The sequence below is a fragment of the Apodemus sylvaticus genome, chromosome 20 (assembly GCF_947179515.1).
Source record: "Apodemus sylvaticus chromosome 20, mApoSyl1.1, whole genome shotgun sequence".
Lineage (NCBI taxonomy): Eukaryota > Metazoa > Chordata > Mammalia > Rodentia > Muridae > Apodemus > Apodemus sylvaticus.
The window spans coordinates 7,679,026-7,702,754 of NC_067491.1; the positions used below are offsets into that span (position 1 = coordinate 7,679,026).

The window sequence follows — 23,729 nt, forward strand, 5'->3', positions numbered from 1 at the left end:
CAACTCCGCCTTCAAGTCCTCTGTAGCACTTAGCACAACCCCATTTTGTAAGATGTTCAGGGCTCTACAAGAATTAGAGCCTGATCCTAGGTTCTGTGTAATACAGCTCTTGTCTGGCATGGAGTTAACCAAGTGCAAGCACTTCTTTCTGTTGTGCTATTCAGTACCTGGCACACAGTAGTCCCCAAAGACAAATTATAGAAAGTATGAAGTCAAGAGCAGCAGAAGCAGACATGACAGGAGTCGAGGAGGAAGTGACCTGCAAAGAGCATCATGCTGACCCCCCTCCCCTGTCTCCAGCTCTGACCGAAGCAGGAAGCACCACGGGACTCTGCTGTCTAAGACAGGAAAGCCAAAACTCTCTAGAGGGGCTCCTAGCCTCATGCTCCCTCCAGCCATCTAGTCTGTAAGGTGTATTTGTGTGGATTAGAAAGCATTTTCTCTAGGATGGTGAATTATCAAATGGGGCACATACATCCTAAGTACCAGTGTGAAACCCACCCAGAGCAGGCAGGAAAACCACTCAAAACATGCACACCAGACTCCTTCATGGACTCTGGATTTAAGTTGCTCTTAAGAGAGGTTAGATTTGTCTCATGTCAGGTGAGAGTTGAACTTCTATGATATTTTTTGAGCATGGAAGAAAATGCTGATGTGAGGTCTCTTAAGTGAGACCTGACAATTAGCATGGATACAACATCCACAGAAAACATCCTCACTGCGTCCCTCCCTTCCCACCCTGGCCTCTGACATCAGTGGTTAAGGCTCCTCCTGGTATCCATGCCTTGACATTTGTCTTCATCAGAACTTTCTTGAGATTGACTCAGGAGTTGGGCGTCTCTTCAGCCAGATATTCCATTTTGTCATAAATTATACTTATTAGAGAAAGCATTCTATGTGTTCTTGGTCTTGGGAATAGAGACCAAATATCCGACTCTTCTGGGACAAGCAGAGATCTAAGCAAGTGCTCAGAAGATGGGTGCGCCTGTCTTCCGGTTTTAGGCTCTGCTTTTAGCCAGTTTGGACTCATTGTTAAATCTCTTCCACTCTTGGTTCCTTCTTTGTAAAAGTAAGGGAAGAACAAATTTCATATAGATTGGAAAAGATTAAGTGCTATAGTGTTTGGAGCTAATACATGCATAGAAATAATTTAAGGCATTGTAGCTAGCCAATATTAATATTGGCCTTAGGGCTTTAAAGGTTATTTCCAACTTCACTGGCTTATTCATCTTAACAGATTAGAAAAGCCCGCTAGATGACATATTTGTGGTGCATAATTAAACATTGAATAGTCTCATTTATTTGGTGCCCCGTTTTGTGCCAGGCTTTCTCAGAACTTTTCGGATCAGCCAGGTACTCAGGTCTGTCACTGTACTTCTTGGGAGGAAGAATCAAAACAGTCAGGAGTGCAGGGCCCGTTTCCATCGCGTAACAGTTTGGAGGGCCATCCTGGCCTACATAAAACACTTCTATCATGAAAACAAAACAAATCAAAATCAAAACACCCACCCAAACAAAAATCAGCCAACTAACCAACTAACTAAACAATCAAAGAGAGGGAAAAAAAATACCAGTTGGATCAATGTGTCAGGAAAGGCATCAGGAAAGGACTATATAGTTATATAGTGATATTTAGTGAGCAACAGAACATTTAAAAGTATTTCAGAGAAGGCTGTACTTTGACACTTTGTCACTTAAAGGTTGGACTCTGAAGGCTAGGCTATTGTTTGGGAGATCCATTGCTTTACACTCAGAATGTAAGGAAGTAGCCCATTACGGACCATTTGTAGAAGATAAATAGTAATAGCCCCACCCACACTGGAATCCCTCAAATACTGGGGACTGCCCTGTGAATATATGTGCATATATATATATATATATATATATATACATATACATACATATATGTATATATGTGTATATGTGTATATATATACCCAATATATATTTCAATTATACATACACACACACACACACACATATATATATATATATATATATATGTATAATTGGAAAAATATTGGAAAACGAGCTGAGGAAAGTGTTTTAGAATGGAAACAGCCCAGGGTTCCACCCCTAGCATTATATAAAAAAATAGAAATAGTTAATTACATATTAAACACTGAGCTTAACAACAATAAACCCAGTCCAGGTAGGGCTGGACTAATTTACACTTGGGTTCACCAGAGACATCCCCCAATATATTCCTAAATATATGTTGATAAATGATGCGCATATTTTGTAAATAATTTTCCTGACCTAATAACAAAACTCTTGGAAGCACTTTCATTAATATTCATCGAAATCCCTAAGGAGTTTCTGGAAGCCCCACAAAGCTTTTGAGTGACAGATACACTGTGCTAAGGGAAAGATTTTTTTTCCTTCAGTTTTCTTTTCTGCTAAAGGTATTTATGGGGTATGTCCATGACAATGTTCATGTAGTTTTAATGGCAGAAATCAGTTCCTAATATTTGGCAATACGTTATAACAGCTTTTGTATGTTATTTAAGCAGATACAAGTGGAATGTTTGTTTAGATAACGATTGATATGAAACAATGGCATTCTAAAGAAAATGTTTTAAATACTTATTTTCTCAGTGTTATTAACTGCAGAACTACCAACGCCTCATTAGATTATGTTTAAAGCAGCTTTCCTGGCGCCATGGTATATTGGTTGGCCTTATACCACTGCATTGAACTCTCTGAGGCTGGTAATGTAGAAATAAAATGTTACTTTAACTCCCCGTCCTGAAGGATCATGTATCAGTAGGATGGTAGGGGTTTGTTTCTATTTGGTGAGGTTGTCGATAGAGTGGCACATTATGGTGGGAATGTCGAAAGACAAGCGGGTCTCATCCCAGAGGGGGATTGGGATTCTGAAATAGTTTGCTGCCATCCTCAATAATGTAAGGACACGGCCTTATCTTACAGCTCCAAGCAATTGGGCTGGGCTAGGGTTGTAGCTTCTTGATAGAGTGCTTGCTTGTCTAGTAGTGGGTACAAGCCCCTGGGCTTAGCAGAAGGGACCACACTTGTGCTGGACAGCTCCCTAAGCTGTCATAAGGACACATCCAATATTTTGTAACCTCTGGTTTGTTTGTTTGTTTGTTTTTTTAACTTATTTACTTTACATCCTGTTCACTGCCCCTTCCAGGTCAACCCCCCCCAAAACTTACCCAGCCCCACTCCCCTTCTCTGATAAGGTGGGGATCCCCCTTAAGTATTCCCCCACCCTAGCTTTTCAATTCTTTGCAAGGCTAGGTAGGCACTGCCTCTCTCACTGAGGCCAGGCAAGTCAGCCCCACTAGAGAAACATTTCCCACAGCGAGGCAACAGCTTTGGGGATAGTCTCCTCTCCAAGGAGGCTGCTTCCGTGGCCAGGCAGGAATCCTGGTGCAGTCACAGGTATACCAACCCACCCACAAAACTTTAGTCTCTTCTTCGCTGATTCCCCTCTTTGTTTCCTTCCTTCCTTCCTTCTTCCTTTCTTTTCCTTCTTCCTTCCTTCCTTTCTCACTTCCATCCTCCTTCCTTCCTTTCTTCCTTCCTTCCTTTCTTCTTTTCTTCTCCTTCCTCCTTCCTTCCTCTCTTCTCTTCTCTCTCTCTTTCTCTATCTCTCTCCCCTTCCTCCATTCCTCCCTCCCTTCCTTCCTTCCTCCTTCCCTCCTTCCCTTTCTTCCTTCCTTCCTTTCTTTCTTCTTTCTCACTTCCTTTCTTCCTTCCTCCTTCCTTCCTTCCTTCCTTCCTTTCTTCCTTCCTTTCCTTCTTCCTTCCTCTCTTCTCTTTCTCTATCTCCCTCCCCTTCCTCCTTCCCTCCCTTCTTCCCTTTCTTCCTTCCTTTCTTCCTTCCTCCTTCCTTCCTCCCTTCCTTTCCTCCTTCCTTCCTCTCTTCCTGTTTCCACAATGCATTCACTGCTTCCACCTTAATCAAGACTTTTTGAAAGACTTCCTTGTCTGTCATTGTTCTCACTGTCCTTTTTCTTTTTTTAAGTTTTCCAGTGACGCACATCTAAAACACACACACTGTTAGATAACTTCCTGCAGCAGACCGCCTCGCTGCAAATAAGTAATAACAATATTGGTAATTCCCACTACCTACCTCCCCAAAGGATATAATTTCAAGCAGCGTTCGTGGCTCAGATCTCACGGTCATCAAACACACCCTGAACTGAAATGTTTCTGTGCCTTCCTTGGACTTGTTCTGTCCCCTGCGTCACGTCTTGGGTCGTGCCGTCCTTTGGTCCTGAAATGCCATTGTGGTCTAGCATTTCCATCCCTAATATTAATTTTACCCCCAGAGATGAGCTCAGAGTCTACATTCAAATTTTCTCTAACTCAGGATAGGTCAGAGCTTTCTAATTCTTAGTGACACTGCTTTTCTAATGTCTCTTATTTGCTTTAAGTCCGCAGTGACAGTAGCCTTTGTACAAGACCTTTGTTTCTCGGCACACTGTGGATTTCTGATGTCAGGGATAATGATGTGTATGTTTAAGTCTTCGGTGGCCGTTTGGGGGATTGTGGGATCTCAGGAAATCCAGAGAGCACTCTAGTGTTTCCTGTCACCTGCGTGGCCTGCTTCAGCATCTTCAGTGAACCACACTCATTTGTTTCAAGGATACTTACAAAGGGAGCCTATTATTTTAAGGGTGGTTCCAATTATGACTAAATCCCCTCTGTTGTTCTGAGGTGTTTACTCAGTTTTCCCGGGGACCAATAAACAAATCTCTTTCTTGGTTGAGCGAGCAACTATGTATCTATGGTGACAGTTTACAAGCCTTGTGCTTCCTCTGTCTAGCTAACATTCTCAGTTTTCCTGTCTGCTTCTCCTGTGAGTTGGCTGGGCGCCGTTTCATAAGCACTGCATTCTTGAGGCACGGAAGTTTAAGAAGGTCCAGAAACACACAGATGACTTCGGTGATCATGGTACTTATTTGAACAATTTGAACTGCGCTTCATGACATATTTGGCCATCAGAATAATCTAGTGAGGTGAATTAGGAAGGCCATGAAGCAGAAAAATCAAAGTATACTTAGGGTCTTCTTCGGAAAGCTCTGCGTTACGATCACAGAACTGAGCGTTTTCTTGTCTGTGGCCTCAGGGGAATGCATGGACAGGTAAAGAATCCACTGGGAGGGATGAAGGAAAATTTACTTTAAATTGTGATTTCAGTCTGAAGCTGAGTAACTGTTCTAGCTGGCTTTGTGTCAGCTTGACACAAGATGGAGTGATCAGAGGGGAAGGAGCCTCAGTTCAGGAAATGCCTCCATGAAATGCAGCTATAGGGCATTTTCGAAATTAGTGATTTTGGGGGGAGGCCCAGCCCATCGTGGGTGGTGCCAGGCTGGGGCTGGTGTTTCTAGGTTCTATAAGAAAGCAGGCTGAGCAAGTCAGGGGAAGCAAGTCAGTAAGCAGCACCCTTCATGGCCTCTGCCTCAGCTCCTGCCTCTTGGGTCCTACACTGTTAGAGTTCCTGTCCTGGATTCCTTCAGTCAGAAACACCCATGTAAGTCAAATAAGCCCTTTCCTTCCCAACTTCGCCTATGGGTCATGGTGTTTGGTTTTAGCAATAGAAACTCTAACTAAGACAGTAACCAGTACAAATGTTGTCTTTTGTGTATTAATGAGATTGGGGATATAAATGTGTGTGTGTGTGTGTGTGTGCGTGTGTGTGTTCATGCATGTGTGTAATAACTGGGCTTAGAAATATGAGACCAATAGAGTTGTTAGGGAAAATGTGATAGATAACTTTTGAATAAAGATAGGTTTTTTTTTTTAACCCTTCTGTATGTCAGATGGATTATTGTGCTTTATTCATGATTGCTAAACCTTTAGAAGCACCATTTTTACCCTTGTGTTATCCAAGAGGTAAGCCATGCTTGGGGTGAAATGTTTTGCCGAGGTTACACATCTTCTTGGAGGAGCTCTCTAGATTTTGACTGTTAGTCTCAAAACATGTCTATTGGTATCTACACATATTCAGTGCTTCAATGGTTTTAAAGATGCTTTTGAAGCAAATAGCCCTTAAGAACTGTGTAAAAGAAGAGCCTAGCAAAAGATGTCTACCAAGCTGGCCTCTGTCGGATGGTTTTCAAGGACGGTAAGTTTCCCTTGTCATTTGGAGGAAATATCTTGATCCGGAGAGGTGGTCAGGGCTTAAGAGTGCTTACTGCTTTTTCAGAGGACCTGGGTTGACTTCCGGGCACCCCTTAGCATCTCACAATTGTCTGTAACTCCAGATTCCAAGGCTCTGACGTGCTCTTCTGACCTCTGTAGGCACTGCACACATGTACATGCACTCAGACACATACCCACATACACATAAATTGAAATGAATAATTATCTAAAAAAAATAAAGGGAGCATTTGAAGGAAAGGTAGGAAATTTACAGATGTCCTAACATACTAGAGTTTACTAAAGCAAGCCATTCAAGGACCATTATGGCCTGATAGTAAAACCAAAATCTCACTTCCCTCATAAGGGACAGCAGGAGCCAGGAAGGCCCTAGACCCTTTTGAGGTGGGTAACAGAGGATGTCTGAAGTAGAGAGACTGTGAGAAAGTTTTTGACACATTTAAAGCCAGAGGATGTGAGTTTTCCCCTCATACTACATTCTTCTGAATATTATTTTAGCTTTTCAGTAATGACTGTCAATAAAATAGGTAATACTTTCTTAGTACATTCTCATATGAGTTAAAATACCCAAAAGAGAAACAATTATGTCTCTGAGGCAACCTGCTGGTAAATCTAGAACTCAGCTCTCTGGTCTGTCAGGCAAGCCGTTGGTAAATCTAGAACTTGACTCTCTGTGGTCTGTCATGTTCTGTGATGTACTCTTTCATGGTTACACCATTTACTCTATGTCTGTTAATATGACTCTTTGATTGGAGACTGGAGGTGAACACACAGATCTCCACTGGATTTTTGACTTAGCAATGACTAAGCTGTTTGACTGAACTCTATCAACTCTCAGAGCCCAGCCAGCTCCTTTTCAGAAGTTAGGGAAGCCCATTTCTCAGTTTGCTGGGTGAGAGTGAATAATATCTTTAACCAATAAATGATAGATTCGATCATTTAATCTCAATTTTATTATTTTTGAGGGTGTGTCTTCAGGAAGAACTTTCTTAATCATGAAGCATTCTATTCTTTACGTAACCATTTATGAGTTTTAACACAACAGTTCATAGCCTAAGCCAAAGAAAAAGTTCATGATAGAAACAACATACTGAATTCCCAATAATATGCATCTTTTTGACATGTAAAAATTTCTGGTTTGATGAACATACAAGAGGATACTCAACTACTAATATCAGTGCTGAAAAAAATCAGAGTGAAGTTTTCATTTGGCTTCAGAGTTAGTGGTCACATTTGGATATCTCAAGGGACAATTAGAGGGGAATTCCTTTTTCTCCAGATAGATGTCATTATGCAGAGAAGCAGATTTAGAAGCTACCACAAAGAGGAAGATGATTGTATTCCCATGACTTATAGCTGTTCACGGCAGAGTGTAAAATATATAACAACAGGATCATCAATGTCAGATAGGTGCCTCCAATGTGTCTGCTGCCTTCTCATCCCCATTACCATGTAAGGCAGATTATACACAGGTACACATGTATATACAGGCAGGGGGAATAAATACTCAGCAAGACAAGATACCCATCAGAGTGCCCGAGAGTCACTACCTCAGCAGATGTTCCAGGGCAGGGAAGATGCTGATGGCACTCTGGCCCTCCTCACACATCTGAAACCAGTGCAGACCAGTAAATAATCAAGGGTTCTAAGTGAAGTAATCTGCTGAGATGCCTGGGGGAAATGAGCCCCTTTCTAGTTCCATCTCTTCCATGATACTATAATTTCAGAAACATTATGTTCACAAACTATGAATAAAACCTAAATTAGGATTAGGTGTTAAAATGACCTTCAGAGAAGACTTCTGTCCTGAACAGTGGATGACAAATTATTCATCCTCTGGGGATGCATGCGGTGTGTGGTCTGTTGTCTTTAAGGCAGCTACATCAGTGTGTTTTCATGCGTTCTAGACTGCTTCATCAACCGGGGAACACTTGCATACCTGTAAATCAACTTCTAAAATCTTAGAAAAAGGGTCTTTGTCCTAGAACTTTAGAACATTCATATATATGTCTGTCTCTCTGTCTAGGCATACAGGCCTCAGGTGGTAGAGAAACTAAGAAACAGACTGTCCTTGGTTAAGTGCAGAGAGGAGGCAGACCCTTCACGTGCCGTTGGAAACAGGTGGACAGGTACAGAAGTCTGCTAAACACAAGGACTGCGTTACTGCATCTGTTGTCACCACTGTCTGTGCTTTTAAATGTTCTTCTAGGACACTGCCCCTTAAACTCAGCATGTGAAATATTTGATCTAATTGGTAAAGTATATAAAGTAAATGCTTTATTTTATTCAATAGTCCATGATGCCAAAATGTAGTCTTCTGGACTATCATTTCCCTAATGAATTCATTCACGTGATAAGTTGATTGTTTCCTGTGGATGACCAGGACGCTGGTGTTCGCTCTCTCTCCACTAACTATAGGATGATTGATGGGCGCAACGCTCTTAGTTGTCTTATTAACATCTAAGATTAATGCCAGGTGTTAAGTGCATAACTGGATACCGGCCATGCCTCAAGAACTTCCCATATCTTATTTCAGTAAAATGTACCATAGCTCAGTGACGTGGAGGTCCTTGTTACTATAATTAGAATATTCACTTCTTAAAAATTTTTTTTCTGAACGAGTGTTCCAAACTGTATCATCACCACAAAACACACTCATCTATTTCCTGGCCATGTTGAATAAGAAGACCTCCCTACTAGACTGTAGATCTGTGCCAATACTTTCCATTGGTCGCACAGTGCTTTGTTCTATAAAATCGTAACAAGGACTTCCACCTCACTGAGCTATGGTATGTTTTAATGAAATAAGATATGGGAAGCTTTTGAGGCATGGCTGGTATCCAGTTATGTACTTAACACCTAGCTTTTTAATTCTGATGCTTCTGCAAACTTTTATTGAAAATACTGGCTTTTAAGGAATGAAGTCTTCCATGCTCTCTGTTTTTCATTTTTATTTTGTTGTTGTTGTTGGTTTGTTTTGTTTTTCTGCCTCAGTTATTCTGTACAGCTCCCTATCCCAGGACTTTGTCAGCTGAGATTTGAGTATTTGTAATTTCTTCTTCTTCTGTGTGGTGTAGTATCCCTTCCTAAGAGTCACGGAGGTCCCACTTAACTATTGTGTGTCACTAAAGTGCCTGACAGATTTTCCTAAAGCCAGAGCTGCTTTCAGAGGAAAACGAAAGAATCGATAGACTTGCTGCCAGTGTTCCCTGCATAGCCACGGGGGACGCATTTCCAGCCCCCAGTAGATGCTTTAAACCAACAGTAGTATTGATCAGCATTTCCTCTACCTACATTTCTCATATAATTTTTCGCCTTGTCACCTCTAACAAGCTCTTTGTGGCTCCTCTTAGGTGTGTTTTAAACCAGCAGCGCCACTTCTCTTGCATGCCTGAGTATTGTTAAGCACCGTTGATGTTAGCTGAATGCTGCCTGTGCCCTGGACTGCCCTTGGGGGTTGGAGGTGAGGTGGCTCAGAGTCTACACTACAGACTCCAGGAGCAGGTGAGAAAGGCTGCAGTAAGCTCATCTGAGCACTGCTGTGAGCTCCTTTAATGCCCTCCACCTGCGAGAGCCCCATTGGTCCCGAGAAGGCATCTCTTCTAAACAGCAGTTTCCGATTGGCTGGCATTGTCTGCACCAGCAATCCTTGGTCTCTCAGACAGTCTTCAATTTGCAGGAGATTTTTTTTTTTTGTGGCTTCCTGGCTCCCAGCATTTACATAGAAGTGGCCCCTCCACCACATTCCTGCTAACATTCCTGCTACAGTTGAACATACTCTAATAGCAACAAGTAGCAGATACCTGCATGGTTGCTCTGGACAGAGATACTTTGTGTCCCGGGCCATCTGTGTCACGCTACTTGGAACACTATCCAATTTCAAGCACCAGAACTGCTTATTTTTCTGGAATTTTGCCTTTGTGGCTTTTGGGTTGTTGTTGCTCAATCGAAACTGAAACTTTGAAATGTAAAACTGGGTGAAAGTCTACTGTAACAGATCCCCCTTTCTCCCCGAACTTAAAGAGGCAGATATCGTAAAACCGTTAGCATCTCTCTATTAGATATGACACAATAATATGGAGATAGAGACAGAATGAATATGGAGGAAGAGGCAAGGAGCCTAAGAAAACATGAATGTGTTGTCCCCTGTGGGACACATTAGAATCTCTGTGGAGAGTAGTCTGGTCACTGTGCTGTGGGGAGAACATTAATTACACACAGTAATGACCTGCCACGGGAGGACATGCAGGTATCAGATCCGAGGTTTCTATCCTGATTACTTCCTACATCATCAGTTTTCAACACTAACATGAGAAAATTAATCCATTGAGGAAATGTATGTGTACTGACTGTTTTTATTGCATATTGGTTAATAACATAGATTTATTAGCCCATCCTTGTAAGAACCTGGATCTGTTGTTTGTTTTTGTCTGCTAGGGTTCCCCACAAGGGGAAGGCATGCTTCTAAAAATATTTAATCTGTTTAGAAATATAATCATAACTGTTTGCTCAGATATACCAATATTTATGATGACATTTGATATATGTCCTCGCAAATTAAGTTTTTTTGTTTTTGTATTTTTTTTTTTTTGGAGTGAATGTTCTGTTCATCATTTTTTTAGTTTCAAACTATTTTACTTTGTTTCTCATTTTACTAATCCCCTTTTCTTTTAGGTCTTGTCTCTACGTAATAGCCTCTGTGATATATACTCAGAAAATAGTGAGCTATAGTCTGCAACAGTTAATGATTTTTGTATGTAAGTGTGTGAGTGTATGTATGTATGGAGTGTGCACATATAGGGCTACAGGTGTAGAGGCCAGAGGATGATGTCACTTGTCCTATTTTAGCTTTCTCTGTCTTGTTCCACCGAGACGAGGGATGCCCAGGGCCATGGTGGAGCCACACAGACTGTCCGAAAGCCTCAGTGATTCTCACCCTCTCCCCCAGGCAGCACTGAGGCCCGAGGTGCTCCCGAATCACAGGTGGTCAACTTTCAGTACTCTCTTGGTGTCTGAAAAGTCTTCAGAAGCCTCCGCCCTTAGATTTTTGGAGTCAGAATGTGAGAAGGAGAAGCTGCTTAACAAATTTGAGGCTGTGTGTAAGCCAGCGTTTGGGAAACGGGGCTCTTATCTGTAACCTCACATAACTCTGCTGGCCCCCTGGCATCCTCAACAGCTCTGTTCAATGTAGGATGATGACCAGTATTCTCAATCTGTTATGTTGCTAAATAAGATAGACATGTAAATAGTAGGCTCACTGGAGCCAAGGGTAGCCAAAGGTGGCTCCAGACTGTATCTCACAATGGAAAATTGTTGTAAATAGACAGTTCAGGCTCCAGGGCAAAACTATCTTTGTAAGAAAATCCCCAATGTCTGAAAAAGCAATGATTAGTAAGTGCCTTTCACGTTATTAAAAGGGACTGGCAAATCATGAGATGACCCAAGTGCCATGCGGTAACGTCATCATAGAACCAAACCTTCCTCCGTTCAACGGCATTGTGTGCCATTTTGTCTGCTGTGCTTTTGTCCATACGAGGGGACATAGTAGCCAACAAGGCAGCGGCGCACTGGGGCCTTCATCGGGAGGTGGGATCACCAGTGCACAGCCGTGGGATCGAGGCTTCATGAAGCATTTGGGCCACTCGCATTCTGGCTTCTGCCAAGTGGGAACACAGTGCCAGTGCTCGCCTTCCCTGGAGGGTACAAGCGAGGCGCTGTTCTGGAGGGAGACATGCAGCCTCTGTCTGGACTCTGAATCTGCCAGACAATTTTTCTTGGCCTTCTGGGCTCTGGGAGTTAAACAGTTGGTTTTTAGCAGATATCTCCTTTGTACATCTGCAGACTGTGTCTTAAATCCCTGAAACTTAATAAACACACACACACACACACACACACACACACATCCACATAATTTTCTTTATAATTCTCTCTCTAATCTTGTTTTAAACATGGAAATTATCACAAACAAACAAAAATTGCTTTTCTTTTCCTACTGATGTTTATATTTTGTTGTTTTAGAATCTCATGTTAGAAGGACTCTCAGTCAGGGTGAGAAGTAGGTTTCTAATATGTGTAAAGAAGTTTGTATACATGATATTTTCATAAGCTCTTATATACTCAAAAAAAAAATAAAAATAAAGATTATTCATTCCCCCCAAAATCTCTGTTAATGCCAGAGATTCACAGATGGGGCTGCTCTTGTCCCCCTGTGTCGCCTGACCAGGTTCCTACACTCACTTGACTCAGTTAGTTCTTGGCATTAACTAGCCAACGGTTGACGGCTGTCCTCTGAAATGCCCTTCAGTTTCGCTGAAAGGGGAAACTAGGCATGTAGTCACTGGAAGCTAATAGTTCCCAGAAGCCAGACCTACAAAGAAAAGCATAAAGGACACACATCAGCATGGTGCCTGCAGTAGCTGGCTTGTCACTTTGCCACCTCAGGTCTCTAACCTTTAGGTATAAAATAGAGCAGACATTTTCATTGTGCCGCATTTCACCAGGCATATAGAAGAAAAATTAGGGGCGCTTGTAATTTACAGGGCCCAGAAGCACCTCGATGAAACCTTCATAGTATCACTCACGGGAAGTTTTCCTGTTTTCACTTCTAAAACGAGCCCTTTGTCATTATTTTGAGCACAATCAAATAGAATTATATAACTATAAAGTAATCATTTCAACACAGACATTCGGCAACTAAAATCGTCTGAACATGCATTTCTTTTCCATATGCTCCTTTCCCTCAACTTATTCCAAAACTGATGGGCGCTTTGCTTCATCTTGATGAAAAAAGAGATGCCTCAGATATTCCTTACGAATATAATGAGAATACATACTAGTTGAATTTTGTTTCATTTGACGGTCATTTTGGAACATAGCCCAGTGTCAATGGAAACTCTGCTAGTCCTGACTGCTTAGCTACCTGGCTGCTTCTGTTAGGCTGACTGTGTGAAGTCATGAAGGGATGTTTAGTAATGGAGGAGAACCGGCTTACCTTCCTTCTGGAGAAAAACGGAGCTCACGGCAATTAATGTCCCCCTTTCTGGGGGTGAGGTAGCACTCAAACGACCTGCTTTCTTCCCGTTTCTGTGCCGTCCATTATTTAGAAGATATATAGAACTCACTTCTCAGGATTAATAGAAGGTTTCAGCACATCAGCCAATTTTTTATTTAAGACCTTGTAAGTTTTAATTGTTACATGTCATGGTCATGGTATAAAGACATTATTCAACTCTGTGGCTGATTAAGTTGACAACTGATCAACATTTTTGAATGAATAGTACTCCGAGTTAATATTGTGGTATGAGGGCAAAACGACTTCAACGTTTTAGCATTATTCCTAGGCTTATTTCTCTATTAAATGGAGAATAAATTCATAACGTCTATGTATTATAAATTTACTTGGAATCTAGTCATATTAATACAAACCAAATGATTAAAAATAATTTCTTGCTCAGGACATCTATATAGGCATCAACAGTATTTTACGAGGTGCCCCCCCTCAACATTAATATTTTCATCAACTGCCACTTGGTAAGAGTAGCACTTACTTCACTGACATTTTAAAAACTTCCAAACTTTATATATATACTGTTTTGGTTAAAAAAAAAATTACATTAGTGAAGTTTTATAGCATACCATTCAGATCAGAGCTTCTTTAACCTTTTGCCCTTGTGACTTTTCATCCTGGAATATTTTTATGCAGCCCTAGATACATAGGTATATAAATCAGTTATGGAAACAGGTATTTACTAATAAAGTCATTTATTAATATGAAAACAAAATCACACTAATAAAACTCATGTGCTTGCTTATTGCATACTGAAATAGTGACTGAGTATAAACAAGATGTGAAACAATGTCAGCACTTTTCAGGATTGGTGGATATTTCCACATTTTAATTGTCAGTTCTGAGAATGCTGCTTCAAGCTAATGCATAGTATAAAATGTCAAAGGTGAATTTAAGACCATTTCAAAAATTGTTGCCAATCCTGTCCTAGATCCAAACTCAGATTCACTCAACACGCGCGCGCGCGCACACACACACACACACACACACACACACACACACATTATAAAATTCAGTATGCAACTAAAACAGTAGTCTTAAAAATCAAACGTGTAACACCACAGTGTGACACCAAGATAAGCTGACTTGCTTCCTCCTTGCTGAGAGGTGTATGTTGATTTTTCAGTTCCTGAGACAAAACATCATGACCAAGCAAGTTGCAAAACGCCATGACTAGGGAACTTGTGAAAGAAAGAGTCGATTTGGATTTTGTTTCCAGAGGGACCAGAGTCCATCAGAGTGGGGAAGCTTGCCAGGAAAGCCAAAGCAGGAAGCAGAGAGCTGACAGGAAGTCGCCCTCAAAGACAGCCCCCATGTGACATACTTCCTCTACCAGTGCCTGGCCTCTTAAACCCCCACAGAATGCCAAACTCAACTATCAGACCCTTTGGGGGACATTTCTCATCTGAACAATTTCAGAAGGAAACCATCAAAGTTTTTGTTCTGGAGCTAGACTGATGACCCAGCAGTTGTGAGCACTTGTCCTTTTGTGGAAAACCCACGTTTGATTCCCAGCACTGGGTGGTGGTTCACATCCGTGCACTTCCAGTTCCAGGAGATCCATCATCTTCTTCTGACTTCGTTGGGCACCAGACATGGTCCGGCACATACGTGCACATGCAAAATTAAATAGGTCTTAAAAGCATTAAAGTCTTAGTTTCTTACAATGAGACCATCACGTTTCAATAAAAGCAGAAAACTTGGAATGTGCCAAAGAGCACTGCAGAGAGTGGCAGATGTCAGACACAAATCTGAGCTGGGGTGTTTCAGGCGGGGCTCCTTGATGCTACAGGGCATGGAGCACGTGCAGGCTCAAACTGTACTCGTTCTGCACTGGCCGTGTGTTCAGAATAAAAGGCGAGGTTGGAATTTCACGATGCAGCACCTCAAAATCAAATGCATTTGATCTTGGATCGATTTCCATTATTCACACATTCATTAGCATTTGTTGCCAAAGTTTTCCCATTTCCTACATTTACTTATCCCACTATACCCCACCATGACCCACAGCTATGAGCTAGAAGGTGTTGAGTTGAAGGACCCTTGTCTCATAGGTAAACTGGGCAAATCTGATGATTTTTTATTATTCCTTATTGTATAGTTTATAAACTACTTTTCTTAATTTAATTTTTTGCTTTTTTTATTATTTTCTATATTCTTTGTTTACATTCCAAATGATTTTCCCTTTCCCGGTTATCCCTCTCCCTGAGTCCCATAAGTCCTCTTCCCTCTGCCAGTTCCCCAGTCAACCCCCTCCCACTCCTCTGTCCTGGTACTCCCCTACAATGCAGCATCAAGCCTTTCCAGGACCAGGCCCTCTCCTTCCTTCTTCTTGGGAATGATTTGATAGGTGAGTTGTGTCTTGGGTATTCAGAGCTTCTGGGCTAATATCCACTTATCAGTGACTGCATTCCAAGTGTGTTCTTCTGTGAATGAGTTACCTCACTTAAAGTTTCTGTGAGGCAAAGAACACCGTCAAAAGGACAAAACAGCAACCAACAAATTGGGAAAAGATCTTCACCAACCCTACATCTGACAGAGGGCTAATGATGATTTTTCTAAATAACAGACTTCATTTTCACAACTCGAAGCCTGCAGCCTATCAAGGGCTTTACAGTGCATTTCAAATTAGGCACCCATTATCCCTGTCTTCATAATAAAATGATAGGATCTCTGATCATATGATTTATTCATGTTTACTTTGGTACAGCAAATAGCAACATTAAGTAGGCTCGTTGAGGCGAGAATAATTTTTGAGAACTAGTCTCATCATAACGAACTCAAAGTAGCTATTAACTTCAACCTTGAATGAAAGGGATGCTAATGCTGCAAAGCCACAATGGCCCTTTCCATCTTGATGGAATCACTGTCTTCCCAAACCTTGGGAGTTAACTTGTTGGAAATAGCATTTATTCTAGTTGACATCTTGGTTCTTGCATCTCTTGATTCCAACATGGTATGTATAGCTATCCTAAAATGCTGAACTTTTCCGTTAGTAGAGACTCTACATCACTGGGCTATAGCTTCAGTTTACTATTGCTAACTAATATAGATTTTGTGTGATCCTGGGAGGACCTTTGCACTTATTTAGTATTAGAAGAAGGCACTTATTTAGTGTTAAATACAGAATATTGTAAAGAACTTATTGAAAGCATTTGTCGATGTTTGTGGCCCAAACTACCTCTCCTAATAACGCCATAGTGCTGGAGCTTGTAGGGTGTACTGGTTAATGAACTATAGCACTGGATGCCTAATTGCTATGCAATCCAGCCTAAGATAATGTTTATCACGAAATATTGAACTTGTATTTTCCATAGCCTATGTGAAAGTACTTATCAAGTCACATGCCTAATGTAAGTTATTATATTATTTTATATATATATATATATATATATATATATACACACATACATACATACACACACACACACACACACACACACACACACACACTTCTGATCCCTTTAAGCCCATTACATTTCTAGGTAATCACTAGACATTCTGTTCTGGCATGTCTGAAAGCTATGGAATAAAAAAAATATATCCAGAAATGGGAGAAAAGAAAGATGAGTAAAACTGACTTACAGTCAGGACACATGAGGGCAGGTTTCAGACTTTTGAATAACTTCTACCAATTGGCCAAAACAACACACGGGAAGTTGCCAGGTTCCAACACTTTGCAGATGTTCCATAAGTTCCCAACACAGAGGAAGACGATGGAAACACAGACTGTGCACAGCCATTCTGTTAAGGTGGATGGTCCTCTTCCAGCTAAAAGTAAGCAACACTAGTATGCATCACCCCATCCACACATTTGATATGGCTGTTCTCCTAGCATTACCCAGTATTAACTGAAGTACGAAACTGTCGAATCTTAAAAGTGATTTACCTTAGTATTTGCTCAGTATTGTTCATTAGTTGATGTCCTTGTACCGTAAGAGAAAGGACCTGTGGCTTGTATTCTTTGTTACCATATTTTTTATTACTCTTTGTACTAGACCTTTGACTTCTTAGTGACCATTTATGAGACTCTTTGCCTGGCTACGAATCCATGAGATAGCCACGTGTATCAGACTTGGCCCAGGAGACTTAAGACAGCACTCTACATCACGGGTGGCTATGTGTCACATGCTTGGTGACGGCTGCTGGGTAAGGGGAGGACAAGGGGAGCATGTGTACATCCTAAGTCCGTTCTGATAATTCTGATCATTCTCAGGCACCATTCTGAATACTTAATGTGTTATTTCATTGAACACATACACATAGGATTGTGCATTATTTCTTCCTGTTGTTTTCCCAGAAAAAGAGCCAACACATTAAGGCAAACATGATTCATTAATATTAACGTCATTTATAAATAATAGAGATAATGTTTGGAACTACATGGCATGGTCTGACCCCACTCTCAACATGTCAACACCTATGCCATATTCCCAGCATTTGAAACCTCCCAGACCCTCGGTGCAGCTACTTAACTCTTAGCTAACCAATAGAGTTCTAGGTTAATACATCAGTGGCAGAAAGGGTGATTTCATAGCAGTGCCTGATAAACAACAGAAATTTAGAAATATAAATGCATATTTAATCATAATTTTATACACACCATAGGCCTTAATTTTAGAGATGCTAAGTTTTAGGCTGATGTGACTCTTTTTACGTTTAAGTACAGAGAGCTCTGTAGAAATGACTGGCTTGAATGGACATGAACTAATAGTAATGAACAAGGGAATCTCAGCTAGACAGGTCTGTTCACGTAGTTGGCCTCTCTGTGTAGGATTCCTTCCTCCCACCTATGGTATAGAATTCTTTCTGGGGTGGGAGTATTTTATTAAGACCTGAAGTCATGCAAGTGACTGCAGGTGTGTGTGTGCTGAGGTGTGTGTGTGTGTGTGTGTGTGTGTGTGTATCTAAGAGAGCTAGAGAGGCTAAGAGACAGAGAGAAAGTATATACTTAGATATGCACATGTATATGTGTGTGAAGGTCAGAGGTCACTGACAGTGTCTTCTCATATCATCCTCCACCTTCATTTTGAGAGAGGGTCTCTTAGTGACGCTGACAATCACCTGTTGGTTAGATTAGCTGGCAGCGAGCTCTGGGGATCTTCCCCTGTGCTGCCCAATACTGGGGTTACAGATACAACTGTTGTGCCTGACTTTCCTCAGGGGTTTGGAGATCTGAACTCAAGTCTTCTGCTTATGCATCTGGCACGGTATTGACTGGCCATCAGTCCCTTGGAAAATTTATTTATGGCCAGTGTTTATAGCAACATGTTTGGAAAGGCCAGAGCAATGTTTGTTTGTTTGTTTGTTTATTGTTTGTTTGTCTGTCAACTTTTTTGTCAGCTGCCCTTGGGGATAATGGATTCTGCTTTCTAGTCCCTTCATTGGGGTGTGTGTGTGTTATAAACAGTATTTTCTATGGCTTCCTTGAGCAGAAATGACCAGGTTGGAAATGAAGGTCAGAAGACAATGGGGCAGGAGAAGGTCAGACAAAATATACTTAGTTTCTGGCACTTTCCCTTGGGAAAAATCATTTTTTGACCCTCAGCAGTATTTATTTTTATTTTTCTTCTCTTTTCCTTAAACTGCACTGAATAGAGTTTGATTTCTTAGGGCCCCAAAATCCCAGTCTGTGAAACAGGTTTGATTATGTATGTTATTCTGAGTTTCGCCAATAAAAAAAAAAAAGCATTCTCTGAGCATCAGAGATTCATTTTTCAAATTGTAGATGCAAAATAAAGCAGGTCAACTTGGAAAATGATCGCCTTCCTCATGTAACCGCTCTTTCCTTGGAGAAGTTTGCGTGATTATTGACTTTACAATGAGGTATATTTACGAAAGACGAAGACAGCACAGTATTGTCAGCCTGCATCAGAGTTAGCCTGAAATAGGCAGACATGACCTTGCCCAGGGGATGAAGATGAATTTCCTGCCTGCAAATCTCAGAAGTGATTGCATCTGTTTTTCCAGTACCATCGGTTTGAGGAGCTGATGACTAAGGCCTTTCTGTTCTCAGTGTCTGTACTTTTACCTGGATGACACCATGGCAGGATAAGGGTGAATGTCTGTATGGAGGGGAAAAGAAACAGAAAACTAGTTAGAGAAAATTAGCAAGATCCTCATAGAAGAGGGGAAACTGCTGAGCATTTGGGAAGAAGAAGAATTTAATGAGCAGGAACACTCCACAGAAGGGAAGCACCCAGGATTATTAATGAGAAACGGAAAATGTGCACGTGATCTACAGTGGAAAGAACACATGCAGTTATGTTTTATCCCCAGTATTTCCTTTTAACAGCTTACCATTTAAGGCAATTAATCTCTGTGTGAACAATTAACCATCCACGCCAGTGTCTCGGGCAGACCTTTTCATTTATTTGTTTAATTTGTAAATGTGTCCTGTTATTAAGCCCCAGTACAGTTTGGCATGAGACAAAATGTATAATTTTCTCGGCTAGGAGATATAAAGCTCTCTGGAGTTGTGCTGCTTAGTGACACCTGGAGGAACTTTTACCCCACTAATGCTGGGACTCGAACCCAGGGACATTGTAGGAGCTGGGCAAGTGCTTTATCATGGAACCATGCTCCCAACCGAATGCCCTAGTAATGAGGTTTGAACCCAGGAGTCCCATTGGCTTTCTCTGAAGTTTAGAGATCCACTCTTCTACTAAGATGATCTTGGCCTGTGTTTATGACTGTGAGTTTCACAATGTTGCATCCTTCTGCTTTGAGGGTCAGGTTATGGACGCTCCTTATACAGCCTACTGACGATTATTGAGTTTTTGGCATTTCCAGCCCACAATGAGGACTGGATTCTGTCACGCCCCATCGGGCCACCTTCCTTTGGTAATAGAGTCCTTGCTCTCTTGCCCAGGTGCTGAGATCCGGGTATCTTAGGGTGGATTATGTCTGTGACTGTCTATACTGTCTGGACTGAAGGCTATTACCCATCATGCCCTCTTCATCTTCTGGGCCAACTATAGTGTATCAACCCTTATGTATCAATACTAGCGACGGTCATTTCTCCTCTAACATTTAGTCTTGTATGCCCAGTTCTCTAATCAATTAGATTAATCTAATTGATTAGTTCCCTAATCAATTAGAGAACACCCTCTAATCAATTTCAGTTATCGTCTGATTTTCCAAGCTGGGGTTTCCCGTTTATCCTGAGATTTGAGAGACTGTGACAGGGAGACAGAGCATGTGGTCCCAGCCTGGGTTGGTTCCAAATGAGATGATAGGCAAGGATAATTTTTTAAATTTTTATCATGATATCTATTTTTTTCATAAAAATGCTGTGCAGGTGCATGTTCTCAAATGTTGCCATTTAGTGTTTGACGGGGATGGAGGCAGAGGTTATGCAAAGTATTCCTGCATGAGTGTATAACCTGCCTACATTTCTACAACCCTCCACAGATGCTTCCCTCTCATCCTCTGATCAATCAGGTCGAAATAAGCGGGAAATGAATGCCCAGTTGAGCCCTGCTCTAGAGGTGAGAAGATTGCGAGCGAGCTTTGTGTTTCTCATGTATGTCCCTCTGTGTGCAGAGCCAGGGAAACGCAGATTGCTAAGTGAGCTAGAAAACTGTCTTTTAACGAAGCATAATCTACCGCTAGGAGCACCCATTTAATTACACGTTCAAACATCACCATCAACCCTACTTAAATGTTGCTGCGATGCCACGCAGCAGACCGTGACCATCTTTCTCCTGGCTTGAAAAGTCTACGTTGTTGTCTGCCTCTTCCTTAGCTTAGGTTATTTAAAATAAAACACAGAAGTTTGTCAGATGCTTGAATCACGAGCTATGTTGATTTCATATGAAAAATAAACCAGTCTATAAAGACAATAACTGTCTTTTCCCGTCATCAAGCATATAATAAGTCTTTTGTTCACTTTTGTGGCTTTTATTGTTCTGACTTGGCACATGATTTTATATATCTTATATATTCATCTTAAAAGACATTATGTTAGATTAAAATTATTTCTATGTAGTATTGTTTCACGAGTGGCTTTGGATTTTAATAGATGAGCTTACTGTATTGCTATTGTGTTGTTTCTGTTTGTGATTTTTCTTTTCCACCATAAAAGTGGTGTCCTACTTGTCTTTCAGTACTGTGCACCAAACATTTAAATAATGAATCATTTTCAGCAGTCCCTCTGGTGTTCATCTTTTCTCTTGATGTGGAGAGATAGTCTAGTGTCTCACAGGCCTGTAGACATTTGGCCTAAAGCAATAGCTTATGTGCATTGTATGTGTGCTCATGTGTATGTGTGTATGTGCGTGTGTGTGTGTGTGTGTGTGTGTGTGTGTGTGTGTATGTGTGTATATGTGTGTGTGTGTGTGTGTTTTTCTTTGTCATCGTCTGTCCTTCAGTCAGCTTGTCCAAGCTAACACCAGCATCTCATGACCACCACAGCACAGCTTTATGATGAGGCTGGCTTCATCTTTGGTAATGTACATGACCTCTGCCTCCGCCTTTGCTCTGCTGTAGAAATCACTTTGCCTCCCCGGACTGATATTTGGATCTCATGGAAGCTTTTGACTCCAGCCGTAAAACAGAAAATAGCAATGAGATTTTCCCAGTGTCACTATTCCTGTAAAATCTGTGTTTCCCAAAGCCAGGATTCAAGATATTCTTATTCCTGGTTGGTCAGTTTTTTTTTCTGCCATTTGTAATACTTTGTCTTTGTACTCCAAACTCATTTGTTGAAACTAACTAAACATTTTTAAAATATGAAAAACAGTAAGAAAGTATAAAAAGATATAGAGAATGAAGGTAGCAGACAAGGAAAACTGGGTGGTTAAATAGACCACTCATGCTCCCTTGCTTGGATATTTCACACACAAAGCTTATTGGTCTTGGAGATTCAAAGCGCAAATGATAAGTGTATCAAACCAGACAGTGTGCCAAGCAGATAGAGTATACATGGCGATATGCCTTGTCCTGACTTTAACTGTGTAGCCCTGTGTCATATAGGCTTGCAACAGTACACAATAGATTCCTTCATGATACACACACACACACACACACACACACAAATGGGGGCGGGGAGGGGGGGACCTGCAAATCCAGATAAACCGGTCTACATGTAATGTAAACTTGGCAGTAGTGTAATGGAAAAACATGACCTGAGGATCTGTAATCAAGACTCATTCTGAAATGGCTCCTGAGCCCATCGTGGTTCAGAAGAACCACAGTTTACAGTGCTCGGTAATGCCCCAGGCCCTGGCAAATGAAACATAAACTCTTAATGAACAACTCAACTTAGCTCACCTTTTAAAATTCCCACATGATAAGGATCCAAACCGTGCTCATTTGTAAGACCTTCTGAAGCATGAACCAGGGGGAAGCTGAAGATAAAATCAAATCATAAGGGTTGTAATCATAAAGTTACCACACTGTTGGGACGTGAAATTATCTCACACATCCAGTGTCTATCCCTGCACACTGATTCAGTCTCCTCATAGATGATGTCAAGCTCTTGACACACAAGCTGAAACAGGCTTAGATGCACTTACAGATGGTAATAATATCTCTTTAAGAACTTTATATAGGATGGTCAGAAGTCTGCAGCTACATCAGCTGGTTGAATCTCAGCTCCAGATCTTACTAGTTCTACATTATTAGAGGATTTCCCTCATTACTTTCCAACCTGATTTTTAAATCTGTAAATGGAGATAACGACTATCTGAGAGAAATCCTTCCTATATAGCACCCATTCAGTAGGATCAGCTGTTTTTCCCTATGAACTTGGTAGGGTACCCTAGATATGGGCTAGAGCTAGAGTCATGTGACATGAGTACATCTTAGTAGGTATTGTCAGTGTCTTCTAGAAGCAAGTCGAATGATGGGTAGCAGTGAACAGCATCCCTAATAGAGGTGTGAAGTAGGAACCAAATGATACACTGCTCTAGGTAAAACTGTACTGTGTAAGTTTGTTTATGTTTGAAAAAAAACTGAATGATGGAACTGTTAGCCAAAGAGGCAAATAACAGCCAAAATATATGTAAAGTTTCAACATATGAAAGTTTTTCTCTTTCAATGTATCAAATATTTATAATTATCTACAAAGTGGTTTGTATGTGAGTACAGCATAGGTGATATATGTATATATGTATATGTGTATGCATGTATATGTGTATATGTGTTATATGTAAATATGTATATATGCATATATGCATATAAATATGTATATATATGCATGTATATATGTATATACACACATACATGCATATACATATACACATATACACATATACATGCATACACATATACATACAAACACAGAGATAGAGATATATGTATACTAACATATATGTTACTAGCACACACGCATATGTGTGTGTATATATAATAACACATTAATGTGTTACTAACACACGTTAGCAAGGATACTCACAGTGTCTTTGTGTAAAAAAATAATTATGACTATTTAAAGAAATGAGCTTTTGTGGTACAAAAATGACTATTACAAAGAATGCTTGCTTACCGTTTAAACATCTGAGTGCTTTGTGTCTGTCTTGATTTTTGA

The 23,729-nt window shown here is 40.9% G+C and overlaps 1 protein-coding gene across 1 annotated transcript in view; it reads left to right on the plus strand.

Annotated features, from left to right (window-relative positions):
• Slc16a7 (solute carrier family 16 member 7) overlaps positions 1 to 23,729 on the plus strand; it is a 161,205-nt gene that overhangs the window by 3,114 nt on the left and 134,362 nt on the right. The window lies entirely within an intron of this gene.